The sequence below is a fragment of the Lemur catta genome, chromosome 1 (genome assembly GCF_020740605.2).
Source record: "Lemur catta isolate mLemCat1 chromosome 1, mLemCat1.pri, whole genome shotgun sequence".
Lineage (NCBI taxonomy): Eukaryota > Metazoa > Chordata > Mammalia > Primates > Lemuridae > Lemur > Lemur catta.
In genome coordinates this window covers 115,382,615-115,396,620 of record NC_059128.1, presented here as the reverse complement: position 1 = coordinate 115,396,620, position 14,006 = coordinate 115,382,615, and the positions used below count along the sequence as shown (strand labels likewise).

At 38.0% G+C, this 14,006-nt stretch overlaps 1 pseudogene; it reads right to left on the bottom strand.

Moving 5' to 3' along the window:
* Positions 1 to 1,993: 1,993 nt before the first annotated feature.
* LOC123636988 lies at positions 1,994 to 2,536 on the bottom strand (annotated as a pseudogene).
* Between the last annotated feature and the right edge of the window lie 11,470 nt (positions 2,537 to 14,006).

Sequence of the window (14,006 nt, the reverse complement as noted above, 5' to 3'; positions counted from 1 at the left end):
CACAATAGAAATTAATAAAATTATAAAAATATTTTATGATAATTTGTGCACCAATAAATATTAATGAATTGAAAAGTTTATACCACAAGGCAAGATTTTTATAAATACAATTTTGGAGAGACTAACAGCTAAAAAATGTTGATAGGAGAACTTTCCCCAAAATAACCCAAGTCCAGATAGTTTTACACACGTATTCTATCAGACTTTTAAGAGGCAGGTGATATCTATTTTTATCTTTTATAAGTTTTTCCAGAAAAAGTCAGAGAAAGTTTCCCAGTGAACTTTAGAAAGACAACATAAACTTAATTCCAAAATCAGATGGCACAACACAACCAGCCATATTTACAAATTTCTTTTTTTCTTTATTTTAAAAGAAGGTGTTTCTATTTACATTAACGGAACCAAGACTTAACAACCCAGCATATTTAAATAACAAACTGATGAAAATATTCACTTTTTAAAACATAATACTATTCTCTCTCTCTCCCTCTTCCATTCTTAAACATAAATCAGTCTTCACTGTCTACTTAAATTGCAATGAGCAACCCCACAAACTAGGTATTTGAAAATCAGTGGGCAAACTAAAATTGTTAAATCTAAACTTCTTTAAACCAAGTTATTTCTTAAATGTCACACATATTGTCAACCACCCACTGACTCAATATTTCACTACAGAGAGTAGCACCTATTTTAAAACAATGTGAGCAACTAAAAAAAAAAAAACTTGAGGGTTTGATGTGAAAAATATTGCAAGATGGAGTCTATCAACCAGAAACCACCTATTCTAGTTGCTACACTCCTAATGCACTCTTAATTTCAAAATATAGGAATAATTTTTTAAAAATGCAACACAGCAAATACCTAAGTATCTAGATGTGTAACAGTTCAGCTCACAGGCTTGACTCAAGACTTTGAACTTATTACTTGGAAAGATTAAGATTTTGGACCCAATTAATCAAAAATCCACTGACAAACCCATAATGCAGTTTGTGTTAATCGGCTGTGCAAATCAACCAGGTAACAGCAGTCAGATGATTCTCATCTCAGTCCAACAGAAGCAGCAATAAAATTAGAAAGTAATATTTCTTTTTGGTAATTAGATACTCAATATAACAGCACTGGGATAAAATGAAGAGAATTTCTTATTTCAGCTTCTTGTTCAATAAACTTGTTCCTCATTTTTAGATAAGGATAAAGGTATCACAATCAAATATGGGAAATTGCTTTCTCTTTATTTAGACTTTCAGGACAAAACTAACTTTGGTCACATATTATCTAAAAAAAAAAAAACAGAACCAGTTTTACATGTTTTTAAATAGATAGAACTAAATGACTACAGAATTAACTTCTTCTGTAAAAACTGGCCAAATTTTATCAAAAACCTAACAAAATGTAATTCAAATTATATAAAGACTGCTTGGGCTCATAGCATCTCAAATGTATGACAGTGTTTACTCCATCCTAATAGGTGTGAAAGTAGTTACTCTCATGTTGCTTTGGTCCAAAGAGAAGAGCTGAGTAAGAGGAAACTATCTAATCTTTTGCAGAAATATCCATGATGAATAGTTCTACTATAACAAAGGATAATTAAAGAATATTTCTCAACATATCACAGTATCAAATTTTTATAAGAGAAAAATATGAAGGAACAAAAATGATAAAATAGCTACCACAAACAAAAAGAAGGGTCTCCCCCATAACTGCATCCAAAGGGGTAAAAAGGTGAGACTAGAGGACTGATGATGCTAATATGAAAGGAAGTTAAGTACTGTATTTATTTCTTATTTTGTACAACTCTTACTCTTTACAAAAAGGTTATAGTTATGCCCATAAAAGTGTAACCAATGGCATTTGAAAGCAAACACTCTTTGTAATTATTTAAAAGGGCCTTTTTAAAAATTATAATACAAAGGTCTGTGCTCTATAAGCAGTCCTCCACCGTGCATCACAACAATAAGGCTTACTTTTAATACAAAGACTAAGTGTTTGGGAGTTAGGAACCACTGGATTTAACAAACATCATTTTATAGTTGCTTTTTGCATCTTTTTTGTTTTTGGGATCCTCCACCTCATCAGGGTGCTCAGCAGCTCGGAGTTCTTTGCAGATTCTTTTCTCTGACTCTGAATCACTTTCAGAGTCATCTGGACTTTCAGGATCAGGTGAATCATCATCATCATCGTCATCATCTCCAGCCACATCACCTTCTCCATCATGATCTACCTCACTGAAGCCAAATCCACAATGTCGCCGATATCTTCCTGATAATTTACTTGTCCATACTTTGCTGATATTGAGACTCCAGTTCTTCATTAATTTTCTTGTCTTCTTCCTCCGTTCGGAAGTGCGATGTTGATTTGTGATCTCCTGTAACAAGACGACTAGTCTGTTCTTTCTTTCCTGCACCCATCAGTCTCAAGAACTTTTGTTTTCTCTCTTCATTACCCATCTGCCGCCTCCGATTGCTAGATCCAAGATCGCCGTCTGGGGACGCTGAACGCTTCGCCCGTGGGGGTGAGACTCTCTGGCGGCGCTCATGGTTGTCGGGGTCCCGGCGAGAAATGCCGGACCCACCCACGGGGCTCCTCCGCCGAGACACCAGCAGCCTGCAATCTGCCACCGGCCCAAGCAGCGCCACTCCGAACGCCCGTATCTACAAATGTTAATAAAATCTCATGTAATCTAATCTGTACTAAATCCAACTATAAGTCTCCTATAGTTGTCCATTATGATGAAATGGCGATTCAGGATGGTTTAGCATCAGAAAATCTATTATATAACTGGCGTTATTAAGGACTAAAGAAAAATTTACATAGTTTTCTCAATAGGTTTGAAACCATCATTTGATAATATCCACTACCTACTGTGATGACAAAAAAGTGCTCTCAGATGAGTCAGAAATTTAGGGAAATAACTCAATCTGATAAAAACCACGTGTAAACAAATATACAAAAAATAATTCGGAGAAAACATTACATCTATTACATTTTATGTTTTCATCAAGATCAGAAATGATCCTTACAGGGTAACCCAGGGACTGCTGAGCACAGGCCCGGAGTGTGGCTGGCGCGGTGCAAGCAGGGCGAGCGGTAAGTGATGGGAGCCGCAGTCACTGGAAAGGAGCGGGAAGCGGCATGTAATCGAATAGTGACCACAGTGGCGCATGTCACCCCGGCTCGCGGCTTCCGTGGTCCTGTGCACGCTACCTATTCCTGTCCCTGGCCTTGACTGCGCTCTCTCCTACGGTTCTACCACAAATGCCCAGCGGGCCTGGACGCTGCCGAGCCTCCTTTCTTCAACCCAAGTCTCTTCCAAATTCCCTGGCTGGGTCAGTGAAACCGCCGCTGTCTTTCCATGGAACTGAAGATGGAAATCTGGAATTTCCAAATGGTCCCTTTTCTCACAGGTCCACATACAATCAAAGGACCGGTTTATATCTCTGATCTTTTTCCTTTCTGCTCCTAATGTCACTACACTAACTTAGATAACTATAGAATAGGATATTTATGACACCATGGCAACAACCATTTAATTGTTAGAGGTTAAAAAGAAAAGAACAAATACACAAAACAGGTAGCAAATGCTAGGGTTAACACAAGAATTAGTAGGAACAGAGAAAGAGCAGTGTCAGAATCAACTCATCCACTCCAGGTGATAACTGAGGAATTCTGAACTTCATAGGGATTCAGAACAGTACATACCACATTAATGCTGCACACAAATCTATTTCACAGTTCCTTATTGCGTTAATATAAATTTGAAGTACTTCATTAACAGTAAGTACATGAATAAATGCAAAATGGGGAATTTTTAGTTTAACTATGTAGAATTAATGTTTTTAGTAGTGAATAGTGGGGTGGAGGATTACTTTAAATGACACAACAAAATGGTGGCTCAGTTGGTTAAAATGAATTCATTATGAAAAAGGAAAGTAATAGAAAAGATAACACAAATGATTATACTTCCTGCACAAAATCAAAAGAATCAGGTTAACCCATTGTCCAGGCTACCTATTAATCGGGCTATTCTTCAATGATGGTGATTCTCTGACATATATACTTCCAAGTGTTTGCATATGGCACTCCCTTCCTTTGGACTTTCTCATCTTTTTCTGCTCTTTATTATTGTAAAATCTTACTAAGCTAAAGTAACTCCTCTTTGGAAAGATCTGTTTGTGGAAAACTTTATATTCTCAGAAATAAAAATATATATAATGTACATGACATAGAAAACAGTGATACATAATATGGGAAAAATAAAATGCAGGTGGAGACATGGATTGTTGGGTTGGCTATGGGGAAAGATATTGCAACTTTAAATCAAATGTCATTTCACTCCTGTTGGAATGTCTACTATCAAAAAAAAAAAAGCTGAGTGTTGGTGAGAATGAGGAGAAAAGGGAATATGTGTATGCTGTTGATGAGAAAATGTGCAGCTACAATGGATAACAGTATGGAGATTCCTCAAAAAATTAAAAATAGAACTATCGTAGGACCAAGTAATTCTAATTCTGGGAATGTTTCCAAAGGAATTGGAACCAGGATTTTGAAAAGATCTACTCTTTAACACTCATTGCAACATTATTCACAGAAGCCAAAATACAAACAAATTATCCATCGGCAAATGAATAGATAAAGAAAATATCACACACACACACACACACACACACATGCACACAACCCAACGTGGAATCTTAGCCTTAAAAAAAGAAGGAAATCTTGCCATTTGCCCTTTGCAGCATGACTAACCCTGGAGGACATCGTACTAGATAGAACCAGCCAGACACATGGCAAATACTACGTGACACCACAGAGATGAGGAATTTAAAACAGTCAAACTCATAGAATCAGGCAATAGAATGGAGGTTGCCAGGGGCTGGGGGCAGGGAAAATGGGCAGTTATTAGTCAAAGGATGCAAAGTTATACAAGATGAGTAAGTCCTAGAGTTCCACTGTGTAGCATGGGGCCCATACTAACAATACTGTATGGAATACTTAACAAAATGCTGCAAGGGTAGATCTTATGCTAACTGTTCTTATCACAAAATAATAATAGTAACAAAATAATAATAAATAAAGATAAAGAGGGAGGGAGGAAAATTTTGAAGGTGATAGATATGCTTATGGCATGAATTGTGATGATGGTTTTATGGGTATAAACTTACCTCCAAACTCATCGATTTGTATACATTGAATATGTACAGCTTTTTGCACGTCAATCAAGCTTCAATAAATGTATTTGTTTTTAAAAAAATCAATAAGGTAGTCTGGAAAGGTTTCACAAAGAAGGTGACATTTGAAATGCAATTATTGGTGTATTTTTCATATCTCCATCCTAAATTAAAGAAGAATAAATTATATATTTAAATCACCAAGTGTGAGTTGTTATTCAAAAGAACTTATGCTTGAACAAAGGTAATTTTGACTACAGTATATTTAGGATCCTCATTTCTTTGGTATAATTGATGTATTTTAAACATACAAACTACAAATACTATTCTGAAAAATAAATACAGTTGAAATAGATCAAAACTCTACAGTAACTCTTACATACACACTTAGAATGTTTTTAATGGACCATGTTTAATTTCTTGTTTGGCCTTGTCATTAGCTATAGCAAAATAATTTTGCAAACTCCCAAGATAACGTAGGTATACAGAGAGTCCACAAGGGCCATTAAAAATGCCCTGGATGATTTTAAATTTGTCAGCATAAAGATCAGCCAGGATGGTTGTTAAACCATCAAATAAATTAGCAAGAAGCACAGAGAAAACTCAAGACAGCCAGTAATTTATTATGGATTCCCTGTGCTTTGTAGATTTGAGTTTAACGTAATGAATGGGCAGAGGGCATCTTATAGAATTATTCGGTCTGGTTTTATATCTCATCATATTGAATTTGAAATCCCAGCATATACCCTGTTTATCTCTTAAGGTTTTTGCAATAACCACTTCCCACTTCCAATATTGCTTGCTGCTCTATGAGCTTACATTGAGTAAAATAATCCCACTTGCTCTTATGTTTATCCACAATCAGGTCAGAAGGAAGCAGTTAAAAGGCAACACTAGAAAACATAACTATTTTACCACTGAGTGGAAAAGGAATTGTTTCCTGCTTCAATGGCTACATAAGGTTCCTTGGTTTCCCATGAAAAACAAAATACTGGGTTTGGGAATATAAATTTCATACCAGTGTGGGCTCTGGTGAATCCTAGCTTCACCATGTATTAATACAATATTGGCCAAATTATTTACAATTTTTGTATCTTTATCTATAAATGGATATAATACTATAATAGCAATTACTACATCGGTTATAGAGAGGCGTCATGGAGCGACTGTATGGAAAGCCTGGCACAGAGCAAGCACTAGATGCATGTCGCCCTGCCTCCCCCTCCGGCCCCCTTTCCCTCCTCCTCCGGCTCCTCCTCCAGCTCCTCCCTCCTCCTCCCTCTCCCTCTCCCTCTGCTCCGGCTCCTCCCCCCTCCTCCTTCTGCCTCTGCTCCGGGCTCCTCCCCCCTCCTCCCTCTCCCTCTGCTCCGGCTCCTCCCCCCTCCCTCTCCCTCTGCTCCGGCTCCTCCCCCCTCCTCCCTCTCCCTCTCCTCCGGCTCCTCCCCCCTCCTACCTCTCCCTCTGCTCCGGGCTCCTCCCCCCTCCTCTCCCTCTGCTCCTGCTCCTCCCCCCTCCTCCCTCTCCCTCTGCTCCGGGCTCCTCCCTCCTCCTCTCCCTCTGCTCCTGCTCCTCCCCCCTCCTCCCTCTCTCTCTGCTCCGGGCTCCTCCCCCCTCCCTCTCCCTCTGCTCCTGCTCCTCCCCCCTCCTCCCTCTCCCTCTGCTCCGGCTCATCCCCCCTCCTCCCTCTCCCTCTGCTCCGGCTCCTCCCTCCTCCCTCTCCCTCTGCTCCGGCTCCTCCCCCCCCCCCATAACCATCGCACAATCATCCTGAAGACCGACTCACGGAGAAGGAACTCCTGCGCGTTCTCGACCCATACAGATGACTTGGTGGCTGTCATCGCTTCCAGTTTCTTCCCAAGAAAATACAAAATACGGAGAGTTCAGAAATAGACACAGGAACTGTTACAGCGAATGACCTGTGTAAGCTGAGCTTGCGACCAAGTGGCTCTGACGGCGGAACGGGTGGAGGCGTTCTATCATGTCCTTTCAGATACTTCAGTTTTCCAAACGGCAAATCTTAAACTCATGCGACACCTCTCACATGTCTAGCATGTGAGAATATTGGCCCAGATTTGTTTTTGTTTTCCCTTCCATTTGGGGGAGCAAGATACTCTAAGACATTCAGTGGGGAATGGTCTACTTTTTCTTTTAATTTTGAAAAACGGGAGACAGTTGTCCCTATTAAGGAGGAAAAAGAGAAAAACGACTGTGACATTGGACGGGCCCCTGGAGGGTGTTTTGATTTCTAAAGGGATCACAGCTTACACAGAGCAGCCCCATGCCTAACAGAACAATAGTAACAAGGCAAAGACAACCTAGAAAAAGCGAACATTAAAATACGACCTTCTTTACAGAACCGGGAAGCGAGAGCCCGTGCGGGGCAGCGGCGAGAGCTCCGGGCGCTGCAGGACCGCGGTCCCCGCCCCGCTCCAGCCGCGGCTCCCAGCAGCCAGGCACGCAGCCCAAGGGCCCTGAGGCCCGATCAGAAACGGATGGCTTGCGACAAGGGTCTACACTGAAATGCCAACCGCAGACAGAAATGTATTTACACCTGTGATGACAAATATAAAATAATGGAGTAGCCAGGCCTAGAAATGAAAGATGTGCCTCATGTTTAAGGAAAAAAGCAAAAGCCAATGTGCAAGCCAATATAGTATCTGCCGTCTGCAGGATAAGTAAGAGAAAATTTATGCTCTGGAAGTAAATATTTTTTAACCTCTACTTGGTATTTTGTGATTATGTAACTATTTGCCAAGTTTTCATTACGGATGTAATTTTTTTTTAAATTTTGTTAGGCTAGTACTAAAGTCTGTATATTATCTGTCTCTTGTTATAGAACTGTTTGCCAAAATACCTGCAGGCTGATCATCTGTTAAATAGGATACACATTAATGTATCAATTTATATCAGTCAATCGGTGTCTATATATACCTATATCTATATGTGCATGCCTGTGTGTAACCATAACAGAGCTTGTTTTACCATAATGAACTCTATGAGGATTTTGAAAACAGGTGAAATTATTTTTCTTTCTTTAAAATCATAGTTAAATATTACTAATTTTATAACACTTCATATTTTATGTAACATGCTAATCCAACACTACCTTGATCTTTAATTTTTTTCACTCATTACCAAACCATATTGTCAACAGCTAAATTGTTTAAAATCAATGTTAACAATAAGTATACTGACATCATGTGTGTAGTCATTTGTCCATATTTTCAGCATGGGAATTGAGTGTGTGAGAAACCATAATTAATCCTGAGTTATGCTGCATCAGTTACCTCTGATGCACAGGCACAAAGTCAGCATCTACTTTCTTTTCATTAGGAGTTCCTTTTTTTTTTTTTCCATTCTAAATTTCTCTCCCTCAGGACCTTCTCACTCTTAATTTCCATTAGGAATTCCTCCGAAGGGATCTACGTAGTAGGGCCTCACAGAGTATTTATGGAAGATCTTTAGCAGCTAATTTAGGCTTTCCTAAAGCACTCACAATGTTACAGGAAGGTTTTTTAACACAAAATTTATGAGGAAACGTGCACAGCTATATCTTATCTATTTTTTTCTTTGCCAAAAAGAAAAATTCCAGTGTGATTAATCATTGAAATATTTAAGAATACAACTCCATTTGACTAACATAAAAACTGCTTTTCTAAATACAAGTTCTCTACTAAAAACTAACATTGATTTTATGCAAAACTGGGTCATTTCTACTCCTAAGATATTGCATATCTAAGTATTCCCAAATGAAATGCCTTTTCCTTTAATCCAGTTTCTGTTTTCCTTGTTCATAATCTTATTCAAACAACCCATTTACCACCACCAATAACAACAAAACCAACCAAACATTTTGCTATTTACTCTAAATTTTATTATTCTTCTATTCACTAACTCACTGTTCTTTCAATATTTCGATGCTCCTTCTTGTCTATTTACATTTCTATTAACTGGAATTCCAGCATTCAATAAATATTTGCTGAATGAATGAAAGAACACAAGATGTTTTGCCTGTATATAATTATATTCTACCTGATTTTTCACTCAAAATGGTAATTTCATTACATTATTACTTTAAAAACTGATTGTAATGAGTATATAAGCCACATGGCATTGTTTAGCACCACATGGTGAAACTACCTCCTTCCCTGCTACCGGAAGACTCCCAAAGTCACTGCCCTGTTAACAGGTACTGCAGGAATCTGAAATCTGTTAAACAATGAAGCTCAGGAAAATTATCTCAATTTGCTGCACTAGTGAGAGTTGACAGATTGCAGGGCAATGAATTCGATTCCGCATATGGATTAAAAATATATATATGCCTACTGAAGGAAACGTTATAGTCACGATATTGTAGTCATGCTGAAATCTTTCAACTGGAGGTGTTCATGCTTTGATAACTCTTAGGTATTTTTATTAATATCTTCCAGTATTCAAATATGATTTCTGAAACTTTTCAAAAAAATGTCAGTGTGATTCTCAGATTGTGGGTGCTTCTGCAAACTTTTGTTAACTTTCTTTGTGGAAACTTGAAGCTAATCCTGACGGTTGTCTTTAAATGGCTTACAGAATGGTACTTATGTTTCACAGAAAAAAAATGTAATTAAATGATCAAAATGCCTGCAACAAACCATTTATAGGAAGTGTGCTGTCTTCCCTTTCATTTTTCATTTCTTACAATCTTTCCTAATTAAAATGGCAACTATTCTGTGTCTCTGGGGCCCAGAAAAAATACTCTGAAGCATCATCTTCTAACTCCTGCTTGTAACATTTTCCCAGTAGGCACTTTGTTGCAGAAATACCAATGAGTAATCGCTCTGAGGATGATGCTGTGAGGATAAATTTGATCAAGATACCAATTCTGAAGGCTGTAGCAACCGGAATTAATTTTTCTGATGCTGACTAATGAAAAAGAAAGCAGAAGATGTATTAACTGTGCCAAATTCATTGATTTCTATTTCACAAGCAAACATAAATGTGAACATTTCTGGGTTGATTAAACAGCGTTTCAGTGAGAGAGCAACAACAGAGAGATCCTCCTCAGGGTAGGAGCTCTTACGTCTTTGCACCATATCATCTGCTTATACACAGCAGCTTGAGGTTGTGTTTAAAACTAAAAGAAGCTTAAACACAAATTTTGAATAAATTATAGGTATGAACTTGATTATTGAAATCCAGAGTAATAAACCATCAAAGTATGGTGCAATCCTTCAGCGCTTACACTGTTCCTCTTGGCTAGCTCATTCCCGCACACAGCTTTGAATCTCTCCTCTGTGAAGACATCATCTAAATTTTATCTCCCATTGCATTTGAAATCTAGTGCTGCATTTCTACCTGCTTAATAAATATGTCTTCTCTCATATTCCACGGAGATCTCAACATCAGCATATCTCTCAAATCTCATTCATTCAAGGCCCTTCATTCCTTTAAATTGAAATACTGAATTTGTAATCAGTGGTAGGCTCTCTATTCAGTGCCTAACTACTGAAATTAAAATACTACTCTCTTGCTTCAAGACTAAAGCAGATGAGTTTGGGCTAGGAGAAGGAGCTCAGGATGAGCTTCCAGGAGTTAGCAAAGCCTTCAGAAGAGAGATAGGTGAGCACAGGTGTGCTAGGTCCCAGGCACGGACACAGGGCTAAGGCATGGATCCCTGAGACAGAACACACAACGCGGTGACTGTAAAAATGTCTGTATTCATTATAGGGAGTGGAGGGGGGAGTAGAAAGGAATGAGGCTGGAAGGGCGGCTAGGAGCCAATTTGTAAAGGAACTTGTATCTTGTGACTATAGAGTTAATCAACCTTGAACTGTCAGAGTGCCTTCTTCCCTGGTCTATCCATTTTCAACTTCCCTACTCAGGTCTGCCTTACACACCACTGTTAACACACACTTCCTAACATGCAACTTTGATAACTTAGCTCCTCCAATGCTTTATTAAGCCCACAAAATGCGTATTTTCTGCAATATGGTTCCAACTCTCTCTGCTCCTTCCGTCTACATATTTATGTACATGCTGCATACAGTCCAGACAGCCTCCTGACCCTTTCCCTGCCTCCAGTCTCCCAAAATGTTTCTGTTTGTGCTGTTCTCCAGCCTCATGATAAGTTCTGTGTCTTTGGTGGTCTCTATAGTAACAGCAACAGTCACAGTAGTAGTAATAGTAGCAATGAGCATTCAGTCACATCTACAAGCTCGTCTGCATGACACTTGCCTCATGACCTCTTTATCTCCCAAAAGGTTTGCATTCACTTTTGAATGAATTGAACATTTTATGACTTTCTCATATTTTGTTTTGTCTTTAGTCATTTGTTACACTTTAAAATACGAGACTGTAGCTTATTCATTATACACAAAATTTCATAAGGCATCCAATGTAGGTTACCATATATAACACGTTCACTGTACCTGTATTGTATACCTTTGAATTAATACTCCATCAGGAAACGGTAAACCCAATCAATAGTTCATGAAAAAGCCTGCAGAACAGGCTTTTTGGTAGATAGAGATGTTTCTTGCATTTTTGGTATAATAACTGGAATTTCCCTAGGGTTTCTACCAGATAACCTCTAGGAAAAATAATTTAAAACATCACAGGAGACAAAGATAATACCAGCACATGATATTAAATGTATTTATTGTTAACAGATTCAAAAGTCTACATGTATATACATAATATAATTTATGATATACATATATGTCTGTGTATATCTACATCTATATCTATATTATACCATCAATATCTATATCATATCTTTAAAGAGTAACATACAACTCAATTCAATTGCCTTAGAGTTGCTGGATAATCACACAACGTAAAATTCAACAAATACTTGGTCCATCACCCGCTGAAAGGCCCTACAACTTTGTCAGCTATGTTAACTTTCTGTTATGCTGTGGAATGCAGAAACCCTGTGGGAACAAACCAGTTTCATATCCTCAGTGGAAACACACCAGGATGATCAGTGCTGGAATGCGGACTGTCCACTCTCATTCGTTGCACTGCCTAAGTGGGTTGACTTAGAAAGGGAATGGACTCTTCCATGACTAAATTGCAATAAGTAATTTGCAGACAAGCATGGAAGGATTTGTTTATCAGAACCTTATGGTTTGTTTACAGTAATAGGAAGGATAAAGTTTATTTATTCTGTGAGAATCATTGGTCATTCTGGAAAGCCACAGAGACCCTCCTGCTGCTTCTCAAATGCATATGAGAAAAAAAAATTCTCCATATATTATCAGTTACTTGGTGGTTTAAAGCCATTTTTGGCAGGATATTATGTAGCTAAGAAGATAGGAATGGGACAGAGAAAGTAGGGAAAGAGGAGGACTTTAGCAGATGTGAAAAAGTGTTTCAAGCATAATTAGCAAGAAGTTCCACCTTTTGAGAGACCTTGTTCAATATCGTAGATACTTTACATGACTGCCAGAGGAAATAAAAAATCAATTATCACCACTATCTCATGCCCCAGCCCAAATAAACAAACTGTCTCACCCCAGCCTTCCTAAAATGTAAATAAGAACAGCAGAGCGTATCACCTGGCCTCATAACCAACCCACTTTTCCTGACTTATTAATGGCTGATGTGAAATCTTTGAGAATAGGCTAATTATGTCAAGTATTCACAAGAACACACAAATTCAATCCATACACAACTAACAACTACGTGTATGTTAAAGATTTTAAAATTAAGATGAATAAATGGTCTTGCACAAATATTTTCTATATTTTGCATTTTAAAATGATATACTGTTTTAGACATTTTTATTTGCCTAAAGAGAAAGTAAAAGATTAAGAGAATGGGATATACATCTCTCTCTCTCTCTCTCTCTCTCTATGTATATATATATATATATACATATATATAATGAACTTAAAATACTTGCCAAAATACATAAAATCAGATGATTATGAAAGGGCAATATGTTAATCACACTTTAGCAGTCGGGAACAGCAACAACAACAAAAGACCCATGGATTTACAACAGAACAAAATAATTTTTTAAGCACCATGTTAGCTACGACAATAACACAATGACAGATTGTTGAGCTAAGCCAGGATCTATATGACCTGCCATTTCCAATTTCCCACCAAAGCAGCTCAAACAACATAAGAAAGATTTTTATTTTTTACTGAAGAAAATAGAAAGAGGTCTTACCCATCAATATTCAGCAATTTTTGTGAAAATGGTGGAGTTGTAATAAAAAGTGGACATTATTGACCTATTTATTAACTAGTAGCAATCCACAGAGCTTGGGGAATAGAAGAAGGCTTGGTTTTGTATGCTTGTGGGAAAATGCAATAGGGCACAATGATTGTCACCAACTCTGCTACTGTGCACTTTGACATAACCTGTAGAAAGAATGGAAACTTCTACCAACTTGACAGCTTGCATTTATCAATTTCATAGAGAGAGCAAAGGATATTTCTGTGTTCAATATCCTCATGGTAGACCATTGGGTAAGGAGCTGTTACGTCTGCTGCCACAGGTTGTCTGAATAAATATGGAGAACAGTGAGATTCTATACAAATGCACGTTCTCTGGCCCTCTCACACTCCTTTTTCATGGAGTTGTATTCTTAGCTTTTACAAATTAAATGTTTCCAATATGGGCAAGGAAAAACATCACAGTGAACACGTTGGTGCTCATTCCAATCAAATGAATGATTTTGAGGATAGTATTCTATTTCTCCAGCTTTCCATTAACTGCAGAGAATTCACCAAACAATCATCTTTTACATTAAATAAATTCACACTTATTTCTGGTCACTCAATGCCTAACAGCTAACAAAGCACTCAGGTGAGGTATGTGTCCTTCAAAATGCAAATGGCCTCATA